Source organism: Perognathus longimembris, chromosome 9, assembly GCF_023159225.1.
Source record: "Perognathus longimembris pacificus isolate PPM17 chromosome 9, ASM2315922v1, whole genome shotgun sequence".
Lineage (NCBI taxonomy): Eukaryota > Metazoa > Chordata > Mammalia > Rodentia > Heteromyidae > Perognathus > Perognathus longimembris.
This window is the reverse complement of record NC_063169.1, coordinates 35,783,125-35,797,370: the sequence shown is the minus strand read 5'-3', so window position 1 is coordinate 35,797,370 and position 14,246 is coordinate 35,783,125.

Here is a 14,246-nt window from a genome sequence, read left to right as displayed (position 1 = left end):
GTCCTGTGCCAAGGAGCCCAAGTGTTTCTCCTACTCCTTCCTTTAGTGTTTTCATGGTGTCTGTTTTGATTTTGAGGTCTTTAATCCATTTGGAATTGATTTTGGTGCAGGGTGATATATAAGGATCTAGTTTTAGTTTGTTGCATGTGTTGAGCCAGTTTTGCCAGCACCATTTGTTAAAGAGGCTATCTTTCTTCCAAACTATTGTTTTAGCTCCTTTATCAAAGATTAAGTAGGCGTAGTTCTGTGGGTTCATTTCTGGGTCTTCAATTCTGTTCCATTGGTCTTCAGGCCTGTTCTGGAGCCAATACTAAGCTGTTTTTATTACTATAGCTTTATAATACAGCTTGAAGTTGGGTATTGTAATTCCTCCAGCACTGTTCTTTCTGCTTAGGATTGTTTTTGCTATTCTAGGTCTTTCATTGTTCCATATGAATTTCTGGATTGCTTCCTCTATTTCATTAAAAAATGGTGTTGGGATTTTAATGGGTAGTGCTGCTTATTTTACTATGGGATGGACTGGCTAAGCCAGTCATGGATGCTATGTGATTCACCTCACATAAGTTACTCTGGTGTTCTGAGAATTCTCCAGGATATGGTCCCATTAGCCTTCTCTTTAGCAGGGGGCTGGGTGTGTTGGAATGTCCTCTGCAGGTGGACCAAACCTTCCCCAGCTGAGTCTGGATCTCTGATGCCTTTCATCCATCACTTTGCCAAGACGTGGCTCCAGGACTGACAGCTACCCAGAAACAGGGCATCTTGGCCAACTAGATTTCTAGCCTCATTCAATTTCCCCAAAGGGTTAAAAGTTGAAAAAATTTAAATTCTGATAAAAAGTGGTAGTTTATGTTTTTAAATAATGCTTCATTTCAGAAGGCAGTCTACAGCAAAAATTATAAAATATTAGTAAAATTAGAACTAGAGATAAAGCAGGGAAGAATATACTATGTTATTTCAGATGATAGGTGAATAGACACATAGGTAAGTAAACATTTACAAAATGTTTGGAAATAATCACATTCACCACACTTTGCCTTTCCTTCTTTTTAATGTAGAAATATGTTTGAAGGAAGGAATATTTGGTAATCATTTCTAAAATCCTGTTTACAAAATGAAGACTTATAAAAATGGATTGTCTTCAGATTACCATATTCTACACTTAAGGAATAATTCTTAGTTACCTTTAGGTCCATAAAAGTAGGGCCACCCTGAAATTTAACATCTCAATAAACCTGACTCATATTTATTTTGAAATAACTTCCCAATTAACATGAAAATATTCTTTTTGGACTTCCTTGGTGTTGGGTTAAAACTTTTTTTTTTTTTTTTTTTTTTTGGCCAGTCCTGGGGCTTGGACTCAGGGCCTGAGCACTGTCACTGGCTTCTTCCCGCTCAAGGCTAGCACTCTGCCACTTGAGCCACAGCGCCACTTCTGGCCGTTTTTCTGTATATGTGGTGCTGGGGAATCGAACCTAGGGCCTCGTGTATCTGAGGCAGGCACTCTTGCCACTAGGCTATATCCCCAGCCCTGGGTTAAAACTTTTGAATTAAAAGTTAAAAGTACATTTGAGCTACTTCTGGTAAATAATTACATTCTAAAATTGTAGCAGATATAAAATGTTTTGGGCATATGTAAGTTACAAAGCAGCATTTTCTAGTCTTTAGAGATATATGAAAGAACATTCATTTGGGGACCAGAGTTGGCTCCAAGTTATCACGGACATAGTCATGCCAACTTCAAATCTATAATGGAAAATGCTTGAGTCCAATGTGCTGTAGGTGTACATATACAGCTCTAATCAAAGCTTACCCTGAACCTCAGCAGGGTAGTGTGCAAGCAGGAACACCTGCTTTTCATTTGTAAGTTGACAGGCCATCAAACATTAGTGGTTTCTGCTTAGTTCATAGCATTCTTTTCTCTGATCCAATTTTACTTTCGTCTGTGCATTTAACTGTGAGTTAATTTTTCACTGGAATGTCCAACCTAGTTTTAACTTTAAGAACCACCATGTCTTTTGCCTTTCTTCCCCAATTTGGCTTGTTCTACCTTAAGTTTTTTTCTTTCTTTTTTTTTTTATTCTTCAAATTCTGTGAGTAACCTGCTACTTACCACTCCCTTCCTCAGACATCCTACCAATATCTTTCTTGAGCATCTGTGCTTCATGACCAAGAAGAAAAATAAAGCTTAAATTTCATTATTTGTAAATGGTGCAGCAAGGAAAACTCCTTTGCTTTTATATACACAGTTTTCCTTGGCTTTTATTCCACGTTAGAAGTAGAAGATGAGTATATCCAGCATAAAAGCAGGTTTCAGAGAAGGAAGAATAACAGGAAATAGTTCTGAGCAGGTATGGAAAAACCAACTTCTACAGGTAACAGGTACAGAGTGGACTCACATAGCTGACAGCGAACCATTCTTTGCCCAGAAGTGTGGCAAATAAGAAATATTTTCTGTAATTTTGATTTCTCCCAGCACCTACTAGGTTTCAAAAGCACAATGAAAATAGTAAGGAGGAATATAGTCTACTTTTCCTCAAATCAAAATATAATTTCTATGTAATTTTTCAAAAAATATCTTTAACTTCACATTATTGCCCCTGCCCCATGAGAGGTTAAGTTACTTCAAGAATTGCTGAAAATTTACAAATAAATAAATACATAGAAATAATGTTAGCAACATAAGTAGATGTTGTTTTCAGACCTAATTAAAGAAACATTTTTGATTCAAGGATTCATAGCTCTTCTGAGTTTGCCTCTAACAATATAGATTTTTCCCTGTTTCTTTGTTTCATTGCTATTTTAGCTCAATGATTTGACATAGCTACCACCTCACAGGTGGGGCTCACTGGCTTGGGACACAGTGAAGAGGCCTGGCTTCCTTCCTTAGCTTCAACCACTTCAAAGATTGCCCTAGGGGCAGAGTGGATGAATGAATATGGCCATCATTTTGCCATCTCTGTTACAAGTTGAGCAGATCTCTACCACAATTGTTGGAAAACAAATCAATAATAATGAAGCTTCAAGAATGATTTCATGATCTTCTCTTGGGATCAAGCTCTGTCTGACAGAGATGAAGAACCATCTAGCTTCTCGGTCATTGTTGGTGTAGGCTTTAGGCATGCGTTTAGGTAAAGGGAAAGCGTGCAGACACTGTCCAGGAAACTAGACATTTAGATACACATTATTAATGAATACAATGCTTAAGAAATTCACAGTGAAGTGAAGGACAATGGTGAGTGCTATAGTAAATGGGAAATATTGCAGAACAGGATTTTTACTAAAATGGAGGAAGGTAATAAAGTGTTCATGGAGAAATTGCTGACATATCTAATTTAGGAATGAAAGTAAGACTGGTAGAGGAAGACTTCTTGAAGGAAGGGTTATCTGAGCTGAATATTGAGTTTCGACTTGTGCCAAGGAGCCCTAGTGTTTCTCCTATACAATAAAATTTCGTGCTTCTGTCAGAAAGAATGTCATTGCCCCATTGGGAAGGAAATGGAAAGACTTGGAAAAAATTATGAAGTGAAGTGAGCCAGCCCAACAAAACATAGACTTTATGGGTTCCCTCATTTGTAATAATTAGTAAATATCTCACATAGTCCTAACAGATGATCACAATAGCTCATAGCTATGTACATATGATCACAAAATGATGCTAAGCGAAATTAACTCCAAGATATGGAAACAAGCAGATTACCATCATTGGTATTTTTCTTTTTTTATTGTCAAGATGATGTACAGAGGGGTTACAGCTACATGCTTAAGGTAGTGAATACACACACACACACACACATACATACATATATATATATATATATATTTCTTGTCATACATGTAATCCTCTTCCTCATTTTTCTATTTTCTTTTTTTTTTTTCAGGCAGGAGAGAAAGTTTATTACTGAACTGCGGGCCTGTGGCCAAGATGATCCATGGCTGGAGAGAAGGGAGAGAGAGAGCGACCCCCACCACTCAGCCCTGCCTTATATCTAGGGCAGGGGCAAAGGGTGTGGCCAAGTAGATTAGAATGTGACCTCAGGGAAAGGGGAGGTAACTGCCTCCAGGTCTGCAGGTTACCCAGATAACTGGGTGGAGACTTAATGAGGTGGGGGCATCTACATGAGCCCTCAGGGAGAGGACCTAACATTCCAGCCTTTTAATAGTTATGAAAAATGGTGAAGACTCTCTCTGGCTGCTTCCTGCTGGCAAGGGGCGTCGGCATTAGGGGTAAAATGCAGAAATGTGGCCTCTCCTGGAGAAGGCTAGCAGCAGGGGCCCTTGGTGGTAGATGCCAGTCCTTGAATGAAGCCTGGAAGAAGTCTCATGAGGCAGGGGCTGGACAAAAAAAATATTAAGGCAAAAGGAAGGGCTTAGGGCACAAAATTAAAAATTGGGTGACTTGGCTAGTTCTTATACTCAGGTATGGACATTAGATGGACAAGCTACTATCTCTTGATCCCCTGGCTCTGATTAATTTTGAAAGGGTGAGACAAAGTGACTCCATTTTGGATGCGATCATTTTCCTCTTACTCCACTCCATGATACTTGTTCCTGGAACTGGCTGAGTCCCAGTGGTCTAGGTGCTTGTTGCTGGGATGACTTGCCCTCGTTGGCATTCACAGGATTTGAACTCAGGGCCTGGGCACTGTCCCTGAACACTTCTGCTCGAGACTAGTACTCTACCACTTGAGCTCCACTTCCAGCATTTGGCTGGTAAGAGATAAGTCTCTTCAGCCATGCTTCCAGCCTGGCTCTTCGTTGAGTAATTGGGAGATGGAGTTTGAGAGAGATTTTCAGCCCTGGCTGGCTTCGAACTGCAATCCAAGGCATCTTTGCCACAAAAGCCCTTTTTCATTTTCAATTAAAACAATAAGGAGACCAAGGGGACTAGAGCTTACCTGTACCTTGTCAAAAATTGACCAAATACTTGCCAGAACTCTGCAATGACAAAACTCAGTAGATGTGATGAGTTTTAGCACAGATATATAGCTAGATGGACATACTAAAAAATGACATTTACACAGACATACACACTGTGCACATAGGTTTTACAGCATGCAAAAATGAATTTCAGCAGTAGAGTCTTTCGGAATTCCAATAGTAAATGACATTTTTTTTGTCCAATATTTTAGAACCACATGGTCAGTTAGAAAAACAATTTTGCTAGCAAACAACAATTTTTCAGATTATAAAATGGAGAAACCATATTTTGATAAACTCCAGTGGGGTGCCATGTTGAGGGGGGTGGCAGGAGGACACAAACACACTAACAGAGAACATGTGGCATGGCATAATGGCACCTGAGCTGGTGCCTGTTAAACCCAATATCCACCACGTGGTCAATGCTAGAGAAATTAACTTTCAGATATCTTTGCTGACAAGCCTTAGTTACAGAAGTCTGTGAAATGAGGCAGCTTTGTGAGCAAGGCACATTACCAGGATGGTACAACTTGGAATTTTAAAGGATGCAAGTAAGCAGGCAGATGAGGGAGAAAAAGGAAGAAAGGAAAAGAGAAAGAGAGAGAGAGCCTGAATACAAGTGACTTCTGACCATTTACCATTGCAGTGGCAAAAACTGTATCTGTTTGAGTATTTTGAGCAGGCCCCATTGCACTGTCAAGAGGCATGCTAGCAGTGTCCTGGCGCGGGTGTTACTGTGATGCAAAACCCAAAAAGCACAAGAGGGAGGTGCCTGGTTAGTGGATGAGAGCTTACTGGGCATAAGCAGCAGAAGCAGTGGACAGAGCAGCAGAGAACTGGAGCAGCAGCAGTTTCACTCACCAGGGTAGACAAGTGGTGAGGAGGTGGATGTGGATGGAGGCCAGCAATGGTATTAGTGAAAAGTGCCACGTGGCATCTCGCAGCAGCTCAGTTCGCAGAAAAAGGGCCATCAGGACTGGGGATACTCCCAGAAAAAGAAGAAAAATAGATGGGAATTCTGCCTGTCCTGACTTTTAAGCCCCATCCAAGTCACGGCACCATATATGTTAGGTTTTTAAAGTAGGTAGCCGGTAAAGGAGAATGCCATGCAGTATTCAGGCAGGAGAAAAAGTTTATTACCAAACTGCTGGCCTGTGGCCAAGATGATCCATGGCCGGAGAGAAGGGAGAGAGAGAGCTCATTTTTCTATTTTCTTCTCTCCCAAAAGCCCCTCACCTCACCGCCTTGCTTTCTTCATTATTTTTTCAAAAACAAAAAAAAGAAAAAATCATACCCTTAATGTACATTGTCACTCTAGTCTACAATGCTTGTGTCCTCTATGATTATTAACTGTAAAACAATTTCTTCCAGATTGGGTGACATATACATACACGTCTCTTTTCTTTTGCTTAGTGTAATCTGTTCCTTCTTTTTCTCTAATTTCCCCCCTCCCTGCTGCCCTTGAGTTAGTTTGTTCTTATCAGTGCCCATTGCAGCTATTGGTCCCTTTCTACTGTATTTCCCACCCTACCCCCCATTTTCCATTCATTCTGTGCCCTGCTCCCAGCTTCTTTCAGATGTACACCTGTGTACATCTTATGAGAGCTAAAGGGTGTAGTGTCTTTTAGTTACTCTAAGATTGATTACAAAGAAGTCTTTTGCTTCCTTATTTTTGGTGTTTGTTACAGCCTGGATATTAAATTATGTACATATTGTTGTTTTTAATGCACTATTTGAAATTATTTCTTTTTTGTTTATCTTCCCTATGGTTTATTTAGCCCCTGTTGTCACTGTATTTGATTTTGGTACCATAGGTATTGTATATATGTTTGTCTGAATTACGGAAGGGAAGGGGAACCTCAAAATGGTGAGACAAAGGGTAAAAGGCAAACCAATGCAACAACAATACTTACAAGACAATATGCTGTAAACCAACTGTACAACTCTCGGGGGGGAGGGAATTCAGGAGGAGGAAAGGTGGGAGAAAAATGAAGGAGGAGGCAATAAGTTTGACAAGAAATATACTCACTACCTTACCTATGTAGCTGTAACAGTGAGAAACAGACCAGGAAGTCAGAATAACATTGAAATCTTTACCTACCATTTCTTTATTTGAAGTGAAGGAAGAGGACTATAAGACAATCTATGTAGATAACCTTGAGGAACACAGAAAATGCAAGGAAACAGCTCTCAAAATGAATGCAACCTACCAACAATACAATTTTATCTCTCTAAGACCTGCTTTGGAATTCTGCCTTACAACATTGTAAGATATAAATCTGTGCTGTTTTAAGCCCCTCAATTTGTAATAGTATATTACAGCCATAATACAAAAGTAGCAGAGGAGACAAACTTACTGAAGCAGGTCTAATTCAATGTGTCTCTCTCAGAGTGATCTGGTTGTAATCCATAGTTTGCCCCTCTTTTTCTTTATGGCTGTTGATAAGCACTGGTGAACTAAAATCAATTTATTAAGCAAATTTTACAGTTTTATAGGATATTTAGTTCTTTCTACATTTGTTTGTATATCTTCAAAAGGAAGCATCAAAGCTGGTGTTATAATTTACCATGGCTGCATTAGAATTGCATGTCAAAATACAGAATAAATACTTATCAAGATCACAAACTGTGATAAATAATAAATTCAGTTCAACATCATGTAGAATCATCTAAGAAAAATAACTGTTTCTGATAGAGAAATGCAAAACTTAATATGCTAAATTAAATGAATTTATCATAATGAGGTTCCTTTTGTATCAACATTATTTTGTACAGTAATAGCATTACAATTCTATTCATTAGATCTAATCATCCTAGAAAATATGATTCAAATTTACATGCACAATTTAAGTGCACCAGATCCTTCTTATAACTTATTAGAGATTAAAGTTATTTGTCCAGATGTATTTGTTGATTCAACATGTATTTTAAATTTCACAAGTTGGTAATGAGTGGTGACTTTTATCTGTCCTGTGGCATTAGTTCATCAAAAAGTCTATGAAATATTTTCATTTTTTCCAAATAAATCTATTTTGTGACAGGATGTTAGTAAGATAGCCCTTTAACAATAATACTTATAAAAATTTTGCTTAAGAATAAATATGATTTAATGCCAAATTCTGATAGACTAATCAGTAATTTAATTCTTACTGTTTTAATATGCATGTAAAAAAAAGCCATCTAATGATTGAAATGAAGAATTTCTGGACTGTCCTAACTTTCATCTCTATTTCAAATCATTTACATTCTGAGAATTCTCAGAAGAAAAATCTATAATCTTAATTCTGCCAGGAAAATAATCTGCCTTGATCATCATAAACCTAACCATTCATTATTCATTCTCTCACTCTGTGTGTGTGTGTGTGTGTGTGTGTGTGTGTGTGTGTGTGCGCGCGCGCAGGTCCTGGGACTTGAACTCAGGACCTCTTCACTGTCTCTGAGATTTTCTGCTCAAAGCTAGCACTCTACCACTTGAACCACAGATCCGCTTCTGGATTTTTAGTGATTTATACATAATTTAAAATAAGAGTCTCATGGACTCATGATCCTCAGGTCTTAAAGATTTTCATAGCCGAAGATGAAGAGTCTAGAGCTATAGAACAACTATGAAATGCTTTATCCTTCATATGATAGATCACTTGTTTTCACAAGCTTTTCTATGTTAAGGAATGTTCATGAAATATAAAAATGTGTGCTATGGATCGTTAAACTCAACTCCATTTTCCTTTGTCTAGATCAAGCTTTCATCACTTCCTTTAAGGCTTTAAATAAATTGCTGTTTCTTCCTATCCTCTGTAGACTGGGCCTACTTTAGTCCATGAGAAAATAGAATAGTTTACATTTCATTTCTTTTCACTTCCTAATTTTACTCACTCCCCATTACCTCTCTTTCACTCTCATGTCAATTTATTTCTTCCCACCACCTGGTTTTGACCAGATACAAACTTGTATCTATCCTAAATCAACCAGAAATATTGTTTCTACTCATAAAATTTCTTTTTAATGTTCTAGATTATTTCCTTGTAGTTTTTAACTGCCCTTTCACTTTTTGAGGTCTAGGTCTTTTGGCACTTTTCTACTGCAAATAACTGCTAATCAGAATACAGTTAATGGTAACTTCAACTTGAATTAAAAAGAACAAAGTACCTTGAGCCTTTTCCTATCTGTTTCCTACCCCTATCTATTTTTTTTTCTATCCATCTTTTAACTGCAGATGCTCATGCATGCTTATATAGCAACTTATGAGATTTTTGGCTCTCATTGGAAGAAACTGTCCCAACTTCATCTTTTCTAAAACTAATTATTTGAAAATGGCTTTTAAAATCTATATATCTGTTCAAGGACATTTACATGTATTTATGACCTTAGATCCAATTGCCATTATACCACTCCACCCAGATGTTCAATTTACCTCAGAATAAAACATCCCAAAAGTGAGCTTTCCTGACACCAACACTCAAATTGAACATATTGACACTTTTTCTTAGAGTCTGTAATTTAGTTTCTGACAATATGTTCTATGCTGACACTAAAAATACTTTTCCAGATCCCTACAAGAAACCTTGACCTCCTCTCATTGCAAGGACCAACCAGTGAGGAAGACCTGTCACTACTGCTTAGCAGGTATTTCATAAATTTCTAATCTTTTCTAGTCCCACTTTCATGGATCATGTTTTCCAATTGTCAATTTACTTCATCAATAATTTTATACATGGTCTTCTTCCTGATAGCCTTGATTTCTCAGGCTTGTTTTACCTATTAATAACCTCAGGTAATGTTCTATTCCTTAAAATTCTCCAGTGATTGCTCACTCACATATGATAAATTCTTAATCCTGAATAAGGTATATGAATACACTCTTCCCATCTGGTCTTTAGCTACCACATCAAATTCACCTAGTTTGCATGTATTGTTTCATGTGTTCTTCTGAAGCTGAACTGTTTGAGGAGAAAGGAAAAGCAGGTTGTTTCTCTTTGCTTTTGAACATGCTGCCATATTTTCCTGACTGTCCTTTCTTCCCTCTTTACCTGGTGAGTTCCTCCTGTCCTATAGTCATTCCTGTCAGCAACGAAACTAATTTGTCACATGCTTTGAGCAGTACCTCTTAATAGACTTTTGAAATACCACAGAATCCTAAAATTTCAATTGATAACTTAAAGTTTTTTCAGTTCTTAAGTAGTTCAATACAACAATCAGAACAAATATATTGATATTATAGAGCAGAAGTCAACAAAATACCACATTTGGCCCAAATCACCTCTAAGGAGGCTGCAGCCTGTTATTTTATGATAAATTTTACTATTCAACTAATAAAAATTGTTTTATTTTATTTTGCTATACCAGTAGACTTCAGTAGTTACCAGAGCAATCATGTAGCTCACACTCTGAAATATTTTCACTCAAATTCTTTATACAAAATATTTACAAAGCTCTGTGTTAGAAGAAAATTCATATGTCATTCCATAAAATGTATGCAATGTAATCTATATTTCAAAATGATTCAAAGACACCAATACTTTTAAATTTGTAAACATCTCTCTTACAATCAGAAATTATGATTTTTTACTTTTCTTTTTAAATTGATATTTTCTTTTGATTTCACCAACAACATTAGCCAAGGTTCTCCAAAGAAGCAGAATCAATAAAGATATGTGCACATATAAAGAGATTTATTATATGAAGTTGAAACATGGAGCATGGTAAGTTTGAAATCTGTAGATCTGATTGAATATGGCAGCTGAGCCCAAGGCCCAGGAGTCCTGTACAGACAAGGACAGGCAATTTTCTCTTTTACTAGAGTGGAGTAGACTTGCTTTACTCAGTGGATGAAAGCATGAACAAAAGGAATCAATGAGGGCATGCTTTTCTGTTCTTTTTAAAATTTTAAATATTAATATTATTTAAAAATCATCTGCATAGAAACCTTCAGAAAATATTTAGAAAAATACTATGACCCGGTAAAATTGACAAAAAATTAACCATCATACTACCTACTATTTTTCTAGTATATTTTATGATTGGTATCTTTTTTAAAAAGTTTTTATTATAAAACTGATGTACAGAGTGGTTACAGTTTCATACATTAGGCATTGGATAAATGTCTTGTACTCTTTGTTACCTTGTCCCTGATACCCCCTTCCACCCTCCCCCTTGCCCCCTGTGAGGTGTTCAGTTCACTTACACCAAACAGTTTTGCAAGTATTGCTTTTGTTGTTGTTTCTCTTATTTTACCCTTTGTCTCTCAATTTTGGTATTCCCTTTCAATTTCCTAATTCTAATACCAGTACACACTGTTTCCCATACACTCAGATAAGGTTACAGAGATAGTGTAGATACAATCACAAGAAGGTGATAGACAAACATCATCAATAGTAGAAACTACAGATACACGTGGGATGTTGAAAGTAGTTACAACTGTGATATAACAATCATTTCCATAAAATGGAGTTAATTTCACTTACCATCATCTTATGTGATCATAAGGGTATAGATATTGGGCTCTTGTGATCCTCTGCTGTGACTTGCCTAAAGCTGTGCTAATTATTCCCAATAAGGGAGACCATAGAGACTATGTTTCTTTGGGTCTGGTTCACTTCACTTAGTATAATTTTTTCCAAGTCCTTCCATTTCCTTACAAATGGGGCAATGTCATTCTTTCTGATAGAGGCATAAAATTCCATTGTGTATATGCACCACATTTTCCTGATCCATTCGTCTACTGAGGGGCATCTGGGTAGGTTCCAGATTCTCGCTATGACAAATTGCGCTGCAATGAACATTGTGCTGGTGGCTTTACTGTGATTTTGTTTGTGGTTTTTTGGATAAATACCCAAAAGTGGGGTTGCTGGGTCATAGGGGAGTTCTACATTTAGCCTTCTGAGGAATCTCCATACTGCTTGCCAGAGTGGCTGAACCAGTTTACATCCCCACCAACAATGAAGCAGGGTTCCCTTTTGGCCACATCCCCTCCAACAATTGTTATTGTTAGTTTTCTTGATATATGACATTCTTACTGGGGTGAGATAGATTCTCAATGTTGTTTTGACTTGCATTTCCTTTATGGCCAGTGATGTAGAGCACTTTTTCATATGTCTCTTGGCCATTCTCATTTCCTCATCAGAGAAGTCTCTTTGTAGGTCTTTAGCCCACTTGATGAGCGGGCTATTAGTTCTTTGCGGTTTTGTTTTGGAGGAATGTAATTTTTTTAGTTCTGCATATATTTTAGATATGAGGCCTTTGTCCATTGAATGTCCGGTAAAGATTTTCTCCCAGTCTGTGGGCTTTCTGTTGATCTTGCAAGCTATGTCCTTTGCCGTGCAGAAGCTCTGCAGTTTGATGCAGTCCCATTTGTCCAACCTTTCTTTGATTTGTAGCCTTTCTGGGTCTTTGTTCAGGAAGTTCCGTCCTGTGCCACGGAGCCCAAGTGTTTCTTCTACTTCTTCCCTTAGTGTTTTCAGGGTGTCTATTTGATTTCGAGGTCTTTAATCCATTTGCAATTGATTTTAGTGCAGGGTGATATATAAGGATCTAGTTTTAGTTTGTTGCAAGTGTTGAGCCAGTTTTTCCAGCACAATTTGTTAAACAGGCTATCTTTCTTCCAAACTATTGTTTTAGCCCCTTTATCAAAGAGTAAGTAGGCGTAGTTCTGTGGGTTCATTCCCGGGTCTTCAATTCTGTTCCATTGTTCTTCAGGCCTGTTCCGGTGCCAATACCAAGCTGTTTTTATTACTATAGCTTTATAATACAGCTTGAAGTTGGGTATTGTAATTCCTCCAGCACTGTTCTTTCTGCTTAGGATTGTTTTTGCTATTCTAGGTCTTTTATTATTCCATATGAATTTCTGGATTGCTTCCTCTATTTCATCAAAGAATGGTGTTGGGATATTAATGGGTATTGCACTGAATTTGTAGATAGCCTTTGGCAATATTGCCCTTTTGATTATATCAATCCTCCCAATCCAGGAGCATGGGAGGTTTTTCCATTTCCTAAGTTTTCACTTAATTTCGTTTTTCAAGGTTGTAAAGTTCTCCTCAAAGAGGTCTTTCAGTTCTTTGGTTAAGGTTATTCCTAGGTATTTTATGTTTTTGGAGGCTATTGCAAAGGGGGTTGCTTTCCTGATATCAGCCTCGGTCTTCGCGTCGTTAGCAGAGTGAAAGGCCGTTGATTTTTGAGGGTTTATTTTATATCCTGTAACTTTGCCAAAGTTTTGGATCAGCTCTAGTAGTTTGGGGGTAAAGTCTATGGGATTCTTTAGGTATAGGATCATGTCATCTGCGAAGAGAGAGAGTTTAACTTCATCTTTACCTATTTGGATCCCCTTTATATTTTCTTCTTGCCTGATTGCTCTGGCTAGGAATTCTAGAACTATATTGAAGAGCAGGGGAGAGAGTGGACATCCCTGCCTTGTTCCTGATTTTAAAGGGAATGGCTTTAGTTTTTCACCATTAAGAGTTATGCTTGCTGTTGGTTTGTCATAAACTGCCTTGATTATATTCAGGAATGTTCCCTGAAATCCCAGTTTTTCTAGGGCTTTTAGCATAAATGGGTCCTGGATTTTATCAAACACTTTTTCCGCATCCAGAGATAAAACCATGTGGTTCTTTAGCTTTCTCCGGTTGATGTGGTGGATTACATTAATTGACTTGCATATATTAAACCAACTTTGAATCCCTGGGATGAATCCAGTTTGATTGTGGTGCATGATTTTTTTTGATGACCTGTTGAAGTCAATTGGCCAGAATTTTGTTGAGAATTTTTCCGTCTATGTTCATCAGGGAGATCGGTCTATAGTCCTCTTTCCGTGATGAGTCCCTGCCTGGTTTTGGGGTGAGGGTTATACTGGCTTCATAGAATGAGTCTGGAAGTGAACGTTCTCTTTCAATTTCATTGAAGAGTTTGAGAAATATTGGTGTGAGTTCTGTTTTGAAGGTCTTGCAGAATTCTGCAGTGAATCCGTCTGGACCTGGGCTTTTCTTGGATGGGAGATCCTTTATTGCCGTTTCTATTTCAATACTGGATATGGGTCTGTTTAGAAGGTTTAAATCTTCATGATTCAGTTTGGGGACATGAATTTTTTCTAGGAAATCGTCAATTTTTCCAAGTTCTCGAATTTGTTGGCATAAAGGTTTGCAAAATAGTCCCTTATTATTTTCTGAATTTCGGTTATTTCTGTGGTGATGTTACCTGTTTTATCTCTTATCTTGTTTATTTGAGTGTGCTGCCTTTGTTTTTTTGGTCAGGTTTGCTAGGGGTCTGTCTATCTTGTTGATTTTTTCAAAGAACCAACTCTTTGTTTTGTTGATTCTTTCGATGGTTTTTTTCGTCTCTAA